The sequence below is a fragment of the Trichechus manatus genome, unplaced genomic scaffold (genome assembly GCF_000243295.1).
Source record: "Trichechus manatus latirostris isolate Lorelei unplaced genomic scaffold, TriManLat1.0 scaffold00011, whole genome shotgun sequence".
In the NCBI taxonomy this organism is placed as follows: Eukaryota; Metazoa; Chordata; class Mammalia; order Sirenia; family Trichechidae; genus Trichechus; species Trichechus manatus.
The window spans coordinates 26588864-26602665 of record NW_004443947.1 but is presented as its reverse complement, the minus strand read 5'-3'; positions in this window follow the sequence as shown (position 1 = coordinate 26602665).

Genomic DNA, 13802 nt, shown 5'->3' with positions numbered 1-13802 from the left:
GTAAAACAAAACGAGACTAAAGAGGCACAACAGTCCAGGGGCAAGAACTAGAAGGCAGGACGGGACAGGAAAGCTGGGGACATGGAACCCAAGGTTGATAAGGGACAGTGCTGACATGTCATGGGGTTGTTAACCATTGTCATAAAACAATATGTGTACTACCTGTTCAATAAGAAACTATTTGTTCTATAAACCTTCATCTAAAGTGCAATAAAAAAAAATTACAACCACAAAATGAAGGACAACCGCAATACCGGGAATCATGGTCTAACCAAGCTGACACATATTTTTTGGGGACACAATTCAATCCATGACAGGAAGCATTGGGTTGTTGTGGGGGTGGAAAATTTGCCAAAAGATATTGGTGTTGGTTATGCAACATGATTGATGTAATTGAGCTCACTGAATTGTATACGTGAAAAAATACTCAGTGGGCAAAAGTTGTGTTCTCTATATTTTTACAACAGTAAAAATAAAATTACCTGTGCACTGTCTCACTCTAAAAAAAAAAAAAAGAAAGAAAATATCATGGCTTGGGTCAGGCCCACATTATTCCTCAAAGTGATATCTTTGCTTTTTAACACTCCAAAGAGGTCTTTTGCAGAAGATTTGCCTAATGCAATACATTGTTTGATTTCTTGACTGCTGCTTCCATGGTTGTTGATTGTGGATCCAAGTAAAATGAAATCCTTGACAATTCAATCTTTTTTCCATTTGTCATGATGTTGCTTATTGGTCCAGTTGTAAGGATTTTTGTTTTCTTTATCTTGAGGTGTAATCCCTACTGAAGGCTGTTGTCTGTGCTTTTCATCATTAAGTGCTTCAAGCCCTTTTCACTTTCAGCACAAGGTTGTGTCACCTGCATATGGCAGATTGTTAATGAATCTTCATCCAATCTTCATATAGTCCAGCTTCTGGAATTATTTGCTCAGCATACAGATTTAATAAGTATGGTTAAACAATACAACTCTGATGCACACTTTTCCGGATTTTAAATCATGTAGTATCCCTTTGTTCTGTTCACATGTCTGCCTGTTTGTCTGTGTACAGGTTCTGCATGAGCACAATTAAGTGTTCTGAATTCCCATTCTTCACAATGTTATCTATCCATAATTTGTAATGATCCACACAGTCGAATGCCTTTTCATAGTCAATAAAACACAGGTAAACATCTTTCCGGTATTCTCTGCTTTCAGCCAAGACCCATCTGACATCAGCACGGATATTCCTCATTCCACATCTTCTTCTGAATCTGGCTTGAATTTCTACAGTTCCCTGTCGATGTACAAGTGTAGCTGTTTTTGAATTACCTTCTGTAAAATTTTACTTGTGTGTGATATTAATGATATTGTTTGATAGTTTCCTTATTTCATTGGATCACCTTTCTTTGGAATGGGCACGTGTATGGATCTCTATCAGTTGGTTGGCCAGGAAGCTGTTTTCAAAAGTTATTGACATAGGTAGAGGGACTGTGTAATTCATCATCCCAACAGGACCATTTTTGACAGTGTAAAGGGTGTTGCCAATAGTTATGCAAAAAGACAGGAGTAAACTGGATGCATGCTTTTTAGTTAATATTATGATTAATGTTTCATTTTAATGATACTAATTTTCAAAATTGTAAATGAAATGACTTGTTTGCTAGTGTACATTCTATAGCATTATCTAATAGCATTTAAATGTCTTTTCAAAGCGGTTAGGCATAGGATTTAATAGCCTTTACTATGCTGGGAACTCTTGCCTCTTAAAACCTGTGCAACTTTGGGCAAGCTACTTAACCTCTAAGTCTGAATTTTCTCAACTGTAAAATGGAGATAATAGTCTTTATCTAATAAAGTTTGTTATGAGATTAGATGCCTGGTGCACATAACCCAACCATTTGTCATCACGTTGATTCTGACTCATGGCAGGCACATGTGTGTCAGAGTAAAACTGTGCTTCATAGAGTTTTCTTTTTTAAAATATTTTATTGTGTTTTCGATGAAGGTTTACATAGGAAATTAGGTTCTTATTTAACTATTTCTATACATATTGTTTAGTGACGTTGGTTACATTCTTCACAATATAGCAGCATCCTCGTTATTTCCATTTTGGTTATTCTGTTTCCATTAATCTAGCTTCCCTGTCCCCCCTAGCCTTCTCATCTTTGGTCTAGGGTAAATGTTAATCATTTGGTTTCATCTAGATGATTATTTTGAGGAGCACAGTACTCATGAGTGATATTTATTTTATGGGACAATCTATCATTTGGCTGAAAGATGATCTTTGGGAATGGATTGAGTTCTAAGTTTAAAGAGTGTCTCAGGGCAATAGTCTTGGGGGTTCATCTAATCTCTACTGATCCAATAAGTGTGGCCTTTTTTTAGGAATATGAGTTTTGATCTACATTTTTCTCCCATTCTGTCTGGGACCATCTATTCAGTACCTGGTCAGAATGGTTGGTAGTGGTAGCCAGGCACCATCCAGTTCTTCTGGTGTCAAGGTAGGTGATGTTGTTACTCGTGTAGACTATTTGTTCTGTAGATTAGTTTCTTCTTTAAGTCTTTAGTTTCCTTCTTTCTCTTTAGCTCCAGATGAGTAGAGACCACCAGTTGTATCTTAGATGGCCGTTTGTAAGCTTTTAAGACCCCAGACACTACTCACTAAACTGGGATGTAGTACATTGTCTTTATGGAATATATTATGCCCGATTGACTGGGTTGCCCCATGAGACTATGCTCCTAAACCTTCAAACCCAGTAGACCAACCCCAAGAGGTGTTTAGTTGTGTGTAGGAAGTACTCATAACTGTCCCTTCTACATGCGTTATTTTATACTTGAAAATATATGCAGTATACATAAACATGAACATACATATGCCTAAGATTATTCATATATGCCTTCCTGTACATATTTATGCATACTTATATATCTGGGTAACCAAACACATATTTTTGTAGTTGTTATTACTGTTGTTGCAAAATTGTATATCCCCAAAGAATTTTTTCCACAAATTTCCCAATAAATTAGTCACTGACATTAGTTACATTTATCACAATTTGTCAGCATTCTCTTTAATTGTGTTTATACCCTTCTATTTGTGCTCAAACACTTGTCTTTACTATGATTGTGCTGAATCCATTACTTCTACACTCGTATCCACGTTTCTCATCACCAAAAGTAAGAAGTCTCTAAGTTCTAAAGCGTACTTACGCCTCCCCACCTTCTACCTAGTAGCCACTATAGAAGATTGATCTCTATATTTATCTGTTCTTATCTTATAAAAGAGGGATCATACAATATTTGTCCTTATATGCTTGACTTATTTCACTTAGCATTATGCCCTCCAGGTCCATTCATGTTATATTATGGACTAATTATTCTTTATGGTTGTGTAGTATTGCATTGTGTGTATGTACCGCAACTTGCTTATCCATTCATCCATTGATGGGTTGATGAGCAATTTGTTTATTTCCATTGTTTTGCTATTGAACAAAGAAATGCATATATCTGGTTATGTCAGTAGTTTTAGGTTTCTAGGGTATATTCCTAGGAGTGGGATTGCTGGATTGTAAGTTAGCTCCACATTTCTAATTTTTTGAGGAAGCACAAAACCATTTTCTGTAGTGGTTGTACCATTTTACAGTCCCATCAGCAATGAATAAGGGTTCCAGTGTTCCTACATCCTCACCAACATTTTTTGTTTTCTGTTTTTTTTTTTTTTTAATCAGTACCATTTTAGTAGGAATGAGATGTTATCTCATTGTAGTTTTGATATACAGCTCTCTAATGGCTGGTGATCATGAGCATCTTTTTGTGTGTTTGTTGGTTGCTTAGATGTCTTCTTTGCTGAAGGTTCTGTTCATGCCCTTTGTCCATTTTGAAATTGCATTGTTTGTCTTTTTGTTGTTGAGTTGTTTAAGTTTTCTATAAATTTGGAGATTAGATCTTTACCTGGTATGTCTTTTTCAAAAAGTTTTTCCCAGGCTGTAGGTTGTCTTTTTAGTCTTTTGATGAGCAGAAGTTCATAATTTTTATGAGATCCCTTTTATCTATTTTGTCTTCTTCTATTTGTACATTGTTGTAATGCTTGTTACCCTATTTTTACAGAAGATTAGGTCCCATAGTTTTCTCCCAGGAATTTTGTGATTTTAGGCTTGACATTTAGGTCATTGATCATTTTGAATTAGTTTTTGTGTTTGGTGTGAGGTATGTGTCCTGTTTCAATTTTCTGCGGGTAGATACCCAGTTTTGCCAGCAGCATTTATTAAAGAGACTGGAGTGCAGTAGTTAAGAGCTCGGCTGCTAAGCAAAAGATTGGCAATTCGAATCCACCAGCCACTCCTTGGAAATCTTATGGAGCAGTTCTACTCTGTCCTATAGGGTCACTAGTTGGAATCAACTCGACAGCAGCAGATTTTGTCTCTGCCTCATTGGATAGACTTAACCCTTTGATGAAGATCAGTTGTCCATAGATGTTTGGGTTTAGTTCTGAATTCTCAGTTGTATTCCACTGGTCTGTCTATCACTGAACCAATTCCAGGTTGTTTTTATTATAGTGGCTGTATAGTATGTTTTGATATCAGGGAGTGTGAGGCCTACTACTTTGTTTTTTTTCTTCAGTATTGCTTTGGCTATTCGGAGTTTCTTTCTTCTCCGTATGAAGTTGGTCATTAGTTTTTCTACTTCAGTAAAGAATGTTGTTGGAATTTGTATCGGGATTGCATTGAATCTGTAGATCCCTTTAGGTAATATTGACATTTTCACTATATTAAGCCTTCCTATCCATGAGTCCCTTCATTTGTAATCTCACAGGGCCTTGCATTTCCTTTGTTGCAACATTATCACCCGTATTCTGACGTATTTGTCAATACAGAGACGTGAGTTTCAAAGATACTCCATATATATGTGCCCAGTTAGGTACCATATTTTAACAAGGACAACCATGGGTTAGGAGTCAGGGGATCTTGCATCATTTGAGGCAAGTCAGAAGATCTCTAAGACTTAGTTTCCCTCATTTACACAAATTGTAAGCTTCTATCCCTGTATTACCAGGGGCCACTAACTCACCTGTGCTTTGGGGATCAGTGGCAAGGTTGAATATTTAGCTCATCCCTTCGTGTCTGACCTTCCTTTAGACACGAGAAAGCCGGATAGTGCCATGGTTATGAGTGTGGACTCTGGAGATAAACCACCTTGATTAAAATCCCAGAACTGCTACTTTGGGCAAGTGGTTTATTTTCTCCAGGTATGAAATGAAATCTTAATAGAACATTCCTTATAGAGTTGTTAGGAGGAAGAAATGAATCAACATATATGAATAGGACTCAGATTTTATTATTACTGTAACTAATATTTCCTTTTCTTTTGTTTTACTGACCTCTACAAGGCTTTATATTTCCCCTTTGCAGTTATAATGGCCATTTTCTAGTCTGAACTTGTTTACACTGAATTCCATGCCACCTTCTTCAAAAATTAAGAAGATGCTTTTCACTCACCTAAAATGTTCTTTCCTTCCTCTCCTCACAACACCCTTTCTATAATTCCTTCTGAGGTTTCTGGGAGACTACAGTGTTGGATTGGTTATTAGCATCAGCATAATGAATTTTAATAATCATGAAGCAGATTTTGTTCTCCTGTTTCCTCTAGAAATGAGCTTTTTCATGTACATTGGCAATTTTTTTTTCAAATAAGTACTCTTTCCCCCATATCCAAGATAACTTTTCAAATTAATATAATGATTTGTTCCATTCTAAGGGGTAATTATCTGTAAAGTTTTATTTTTAGAGTAATATCCAGTAATTTTCAGAAGCTGGAGCTTGTCATAAAATCATTGAAAGATAAGTAATGTTCTTCTAACTACTCCAGGAGAAGGACTCAGTTGATTCCAACATTGCTTGAGAAGTGAGTTTAGCATCTAGATTTTCATTTTATATACATTGTGAAGGTAAATATGTTGTGAGGTGTCTGAGATTTTGGGGTGGTGAAGGAAAAATAAGAGAGAAGGAGAGAGAGAACATTTAAATGAGAAGAATTTCTTTAAAAATATGATTCTAGCAAATAGAATATATTTATACTTTCAAAGAAAGGGGAGAAAATACTCAAAATAAGTTCTGAAATATCTCTAAGTCAATGGACCCAATCTCCTTAAAAATGAGAAAGTTGGGTTGAGTCATTCACAAATCACTCCAACCCTTTTCTGTTTCCATATCTCTTTTAGAGAGCATTTGAGGTGTCTTTATCATGCCTTCTATATCTACCGCACTCAAGACCTTGGGTCCAGAGGGAATGTGTCACCTGATGGTGATAGACAGGTATCCAGTATGGCTGGCACACAGTAAGTGAGCCAAGTGTAGTTCAAGATAAGACAGGTGAAGTAGTCAGGGACCAGGTCTGAGAGAATTATCTAAGTATGTTAGGGATTTGTGATTTTATCCTAAGGATAGTAGGAATCCTTTGAAATTTTTAGGCTGGGCAGTGGACATGGTTTCTTTTTAGAGGCTCAGTCAGCTATAGGGTAGAGAATGGTTTCGGATGAGATGAGTCTGAGTTGATAAGAGACCAGTTCCCGTTGCTGTTGAGTCAACTGTGACTCATAGCAACCTGTAGGACAGAGTAGAACTGCCCCATAGGATTTCCAAGGCTGTAATCTTTATGGAAGCAGGCTGCCACATCTTTTTCCTGTGAAGTGACTGGTGGATTCAAACCACCAACCTTTCAGCTAATAGCTGAGCACTTCATCACTGCACCACCAGGGTTCCTTAGATACCAGTTAGAAGGATATTGTAATAATCCAGGCATGTGGAGCTCTGCTTTCAGTGGCTTAGTCTAGGGGAGGGGAGAGAGCCATGGAAGATGTGAAGCGTTCCTTAATGTGAGAGACGTTTTAAACAAGCTGCTGGTGGACAACTTTGCTTGCTTCTTAGAAGTATGGTGTGTTGCCTCTTATGTTAAAGGGCTTAGAGAAGAACCCAAAACCCACTGCTGTCGAGTCAATTCTGACTCATAGCGACCCTATAGGACAGAGTAGAACTGCCTCCATAGGGTTTCCAAAGCTGTAAATCTTTATGGAAGTAGACTGCCCCATCTTTCTCCTGCAGAGCAGCTGGTGAGTTCGAACCACCAACCTTTAGGTTAGTAGCCTAGCACTTTAGCCACTGTGTCACGAGAGTTCTAGAGAGGGAAGCAACAGCAATTCATCCTTTACAACATGTATTGCGTCTGTGTGTGTGTGACTGTGTGTATGTGCTTGTTGGAGCTTTTTAGTTAATAATGGGTGATACAGGTGGCATTTTTTTTTTCTTTCCTATGTGAATGTGGATGAGTTAAAGGATTCACCAATTTTTTTTTCTTTCCTTTTTTATAAACCATTTTTTTCTCCACTTAGAAATTTCTCGACTTGGAACTTCCAGTAAGTGAGACGTAAAATTAAGATAGACGTTTTTGGATTTTTACCAAATGGTTCATGTAAGTTCATGACCATCACTTAGTGCCAGATGGCTGAGAACAATTAGCAAGCATTTCTTTAGACTTTAATGTTTTGAGAGAACTTTATGAGAAGTGACTAATTTAGCTCTTCCCATTTGCCTGGTGTGAAGGGTGACGGAAAAATAATAGCCAGCCATCAAAGGCATATATTTTATGTAATTCAAAGGGCTCCGTGGATTCTTAATAAATATTAAATAGATACTGAGCTTGTACTGTCGATGGGAAGCATAAGGTTTGGGGAAGACTCAACATCAGCAAACGCATGTTGGTAGTAAGACTGAAATAAATTTCCAATACTTCATACCTAGAGGTGGAGAATTATTATGCCCATTTTGTTTTGAGAATTGAGAACCAAGGTTCTAGGCCTGTCATATATAGTCCTTTTAGCAACCACATACAGTAGGTAATTATTATGCCTATTTCAGTTTAGGAAACTGAGGCTGATGATTAGGTGAATTTTTTACATTTTCATAGTGACTTAAGTTTGTAGAGCAGGTATTTGGTTGAACAACTTGAATGACTCCATAGTCCATGCTTCAAAGTTAGAGGGCAGCTTTCCTCTCCTTGTTGAGATGAAGATGCTGTTTCATGTCCTAGCCAGGTGCTTTGCTGGTCTGCAATGAGTAACTGTGTTGTTTTATAAACTTTCTGTAATCTACCTCTTGATGGGGCTAAATATGTTTCGAAATCTAATTTAATCTTTATGTAAATTCAACTGTACATGCATGGCAAATAAAGAACTATTTAAATAGTGCAGAGGATGCTGCCTCTGTTCCACTCCGTAAACAGCATATGACCCAGAGTCAGAGGAGTGACTGAATTCTGATGTTCTCTCCCAAGAACCTCAGTCGTTTCCCACCACTTACAGAGTGAGGTCTTTGTCTGAGTGAGAGCCTAGTGTTTAGAGATACTGATTTTACACAACATGGCCCCTAAAGATGAGTTTTCACCACTTCATTTGGTGTTCAACCAATGAACTGTTTGCTACAAGTGGGAGGAAAAATTTTTTCTTTTGGTTTTTTGAATTCATTTGACAAACATTGAAGGAGAACTTCCTATGTACCAGCATGGTTCTAGACACTAGGAATACCACTGGTAATAAGTGAACTACTAAAAATAATCCCTTCCCTCACATAGCTTACACCTTAGAGGCTTTGAGATTTAGAATGTCGGCCTCAACATGCTGCCTTCCTAAGGAATCTTCAAGGTGAATATTGGTTGTGTCTGATTTTCATCTTAGGTGCCGGTTTTTAAAATTAAAGTCCCACCTCCCCATCACAAGCACTCTTACACAGGACACAACTCCTCCTGCGTCCTACGTATTCTTAACCAGTTTTCTGATAATAAATGGAAATGTAGATTTATAGTTTTTCCAGAATCATAGAAGCATTTGGTAAGATGCTCTATGTGGCATGCCCATGAAAGATGGGATTGGGCGTTAGAGACCCGGGTTCTTGTCATCCATCTGACCCCAACCACCTCTGTGACTTTGGGGAAGCCGCTTCTCCTCCCATCTGCAAAATCATGGGATTCAACTGGCTGATCCCTACGGCCTCATCTATTTCTTTTCTTTGAAATATTTTTAACTGGATGATTAAGGTTTTTTCCTAGTCATTTAACATATTAGAGTAAAATCCCTCCAAAGTCATGAGTGACAATGCATTTTTTTTTTATTCCTTTAAAAATAAAAATATTTAAAGATACGTAGATTGACTACTATCCCTTTGGGAGCATTAGTGGTTCAGTGGTAGAATTCTCACCTTCTATGCAGGAGATGTGGGTTCCATTCCCCACCAATGCACCTCATGTACAGACCACCATTCGTCAGTGGAGGCTTGTGTGTTGCTGTAATGCTGAACAGTTTTCAGCGGAGCTTCTAGACTAAGCAAAACCAAACCCGTTGCCATCCAGTCGATTCCGACTCATAGTGACCTTATAGGACAGAGTAGAACTGCCCCATAGGGTTTCCAAGGAGTGGCTGGTGGATTTGAATTGCCAACCTTTTTGGTTAGCAGACAAGCTCTTAACCACTACGCCACCAGGGCTCCTCCAGACTAAGATGGATTAGAAAAAAAGACGTGGCAATCTGCTTCCAAAAAGTAGCCAGTGAAAACCCTGTGGAGCACAACTGTCTGATCCACAACTGATAATGGAGATGGCACAGGATCAGACAACATTTTCCTTCTGTTGTGCATGGCGTTGCCATGAGCTGGGAGCTGACTTGATAGCAGCTACTAGCAGCAACTATCCTTTTGAGCTTCTCCGTAGCACAGATTCCAGAATCTCTTATACACTTCTTTGGAAACAGTTGCAGGCAGTTTTTGCTTCTTTTAATCATGGATAAAGTAATTTTTTGTTCGTTTGTTTGATATACTTCTTGAGCTTATTTTGAGGAAAGAGTATTCCATATGCCTTAACAGAGAAGGATAACATGGCAATCATTTTTTGTTTCCCAGTTTTATAATATTTCATATGAATTGTTACATTTGAAAAATTAAGAAAAATGGTATAATGAGCACCTGCATACCTACTACCCAGCATAAGCAAATCCTAAGATTTTGCAATATCTGCTTCCCAATTGTTTTAAACAATAAAACATTGTTGATATTTGAAGCCTTTTATGGAAAAACGTGTTTTTACAATAACTTTCCCGTTTGTATTTGTCAATGTGTTGTACACTCATTGAGGAAAAACATTGGAAAGTAAAAAAAGGTTAAAATCATGTATAATCCTAACACCCAGATGTAACTATTATTAATATTTTCACATATTTCCTTTGTCTTACTGTTGCTATATACAGTTGAATCTGGCAAAGAGTTCTCTATAATTTGGTTATGGACAATGTGAAACATATATTAATGTAGAGAGAACAGTATAATAAAATCCTACGGGCCCATAAGCTAGCTTCAAGAGTTAATTCATGGCCCAGTCTTGTTTTATTACACCCTCACCTCTCATGGGAGCAAATTCTCACATATCACACAACTTCTTAAGTATTTCAGTATTGATCTGTAAAAGGTAAGGTCCTTTTCTTAAATATCACGATACCATTTTTATACCAAAGATATTAATAAATTCCTTGGATATCATCAAATATACACCTTCCAAATTACTGATTATATTTTTTCTTACATGTTGTCAATAAACTAAGATCTAAATAAGTTCCATCCATTAACATTGATCTTTAGTCGATAGGTTTCCTATTATTCTCCATTATTTTCCAGTAATTTATTTGTTGGGGACAATGGGGTTGTTTGCCCTACCAGCAGTCCCATAGACTAAAGGTTTGAAAAAAACAGGGGGATACCAGGTTTAAAACCAGGAAAGGTGTGCATCAGGGTTGTAGCCTTCCAACATACTTATTCAGTCTATATACTGAGCAAATAATTTGAGAAGCTGGACTATAGAAAGAAGAATGCAGCATCAGGATTGGAGGAAGACTTACTAACAACCTGCGATATGCAGATGATACAACCTTACTTGCTGAAAGTGAAGAGGACTTGAAACACCTACTGATGAAGATCAAAGACCACAGCCTTCAGTATGGATTACACCTCAACATAAAGAAAACAAAAATCCTCACAACTGGACCAATAAGCAGCATTATTTTCTCCATTTATCATTAAATGGAGAAAAGATTGAAATTGTCAAGCATTTCATTTTACTGGGATCCACAATCAACACCCATGGAAGCAGCAGTCAAGATATCAAACGACACATTGCGTTGGGCAAGTCTGCTACAGAAGACCTTTTTAGAGTGTTCAAAAGCAAAGATGTCACCTTGAGGACTAAGGTGTACCTGACTCAAGCTATGGTATTTTCAGTTGCTTCATATGCATGCAAAAGCTGGACGGTGAATAAGGAAGACCAAAGAAGAATCAATGCCCTTGAATTATGGTGTTGGCAAAGAATATTGAATATACCATGGACTGCCAGAAGAACAAACAAATCTGTCTTGGAAGAAGTACAATCAGAATGCTCCTTAGAAGGAAGGATGGCGAGACTTTGTCTCACATACTTTGGACATGTTATCAGGAGGGACCAGTCCCTGGAGAAGGACATCATGTTTGGTAAACTACAGGGTCAGGGAAAGAGGAAGACCCTCAAGGAGATGGATTTACACAGTGGCTGCAACAATGGACTCAAACATAGCGATGCTTGTGAGGATGACGCAACACCAGGCAGTGTTTTGTTCTGTTCTGCATGGAATCACTATGAGTCAGAACTAGCACCTAAAAATTTATTTGTTGAAGACAATGAGGTTGTTTGTACTACAGACAGTCCCACAGACTAAATGTTGCTTATTGCATACCGTGATGTTGTGCTTAGCATATTCCTCAGTTACCTGTATTTCCTATAAATAGGGAGTTAGAGCTAGTAGCTTGATCTGATTCAGGTTCAGCGTTTTGGGCTAGACGACTACATAGGGGAAGCTATGTATTTCTGTCAAGAGGCATGTGTTATCTTGTCTTTCTTTTGTGATGTTCACATCCTTTGTTAATTATCACCTATCCACTATTTGATGATTGTTGTTGTTAGTTACCATGGAGTCAACTCCTACTCATAACCCCATGTGTGCAAATTAAAACTGCACCATAGGGTTTTCAAGGCTGTGACCTTTCAGAAGCATATCACCAGCCCTATCTTCCAACGCACCTTCTGGCTGGTAGTCAGATGCTTAATCGTTTGCACCATCTATTGATAGTTATTGCTTATGTCCACTATTTCGTTAGGGCTCATAAAATATTGATATTCTAGTTCTATTAGTCTGTCTTCACTTTTGGTGGAAAGCTACTACAAAGGGATACTTCCCTTTAACAGCATTTGTTTACAGGTCATGCAGAAAGGCAATACAATGCTTGTTTTTCTTTTATTTACCATTTTTATAATAATGAGTTGATTCTCTAGCAGTCTTCAAAGGTGTCCAATAAGGATTTTTTCCCCCCTCTTCCTAATATCATTGTTAACTCATAGACTTAAATGTACCTGAAGTGTTTTAATCCTTTGCAGTTATTATTCTCATTGATGCTCTAATTTTCCCTTCCTTAATTTGCATTTCTCTTATTATGAGTGGAGGCTGAGATCATAGGTTTTTTGCATTTCTTTTGCTTTGAACTTTCTGTTTATATCTCTTACCTATTTTTCTAGAAGATCTTTTAATATTAGGGATATTAAGTTTTTGTTCATACGGAATTAAAGACTGCCTCCTTACAAAATACTATAAGCAATGTCAGAAGACAAATGACAAACTGGAAAAATGTATTTATAATTTTTATCACAGCCAAAGATGAGTTCAGGGCTCAGCAGGAAAGACTGTATAACACAGTGTTTCCAAGCCCAGACTCTGGACTCAGACTCTTCTGCATTCCAGTCCAGTCTCTAATTCTATAGTCTGAGCCTTCCGCTTCCCCATCTGCAAAATGGAAATCCTAACACTACAGCCTCATTAGCTTATTGGAAGAATTTCATGAGAAAATATAAGCTGCCCAGCACAGTGCTGCCACGTTTGAGCTCAGTAAATAATAGCTTCCGGGACTCTTCTTGTTAATCACAAGTAACAGTGATGATACCAGTTGTTTTCATTGACAGCTGGGAGGTGCAATAATTCCACCATTCTTTAGGTTTATCCAGAAGGTTCTTTGGATTTACCCAACACATAATCATGACAGGAGATATGGTCATTCCCTGTAGGCTAGCCATTGCTGTTTGTTAACACAGAGTTAGCAAGAAAATGGTACGGACTTGTTCAGACATCAATGAGTGAAGGGTATCCTACTTAAAGATACATTTATGTCCAAGTACAGATATTTTCAGATTCATGCAGTGTCTTTATATAGCATTTTTATTCTTTTCCTCAAAGAGGTGAGGAACACATGAAACATGAACAGCTATGGTCCATGCTGTCAAAGACTTGGTCTAGTATGTGAGACACAAACACATGATCACACGTATTACCATTTTTCACACTCATAAAGTCCCTGTAAGGGATAGTTGAGCTGTTAGTATGTCCATTTTATAAGTATTAAAATTAAGACCCAATTTTGGAGCCCTTGCTTTAATTCAAGGCCCCTAGAGGAGTTACTAAGGAGCTCTGGTGGCACAGTGGTTAAGTGCTTGGCTGCTAACGGAAAGGAGGTGATGGTTAGAACCCACCAGCGGCTCTGCAGGAAGAAAGACCTGAAGAACTGCTTCCTTAAAGATTACAACTTTGGAATCCCTATGGGGCCATTCTACTCTGTCCTATAGGGTCGCTATGAGTTGGAATAGGCTCGATGGCACACAACAACAAGAGGAGTAACTGTCCAGTTCTAAAGCACACCCCTCTTAACAGCTACC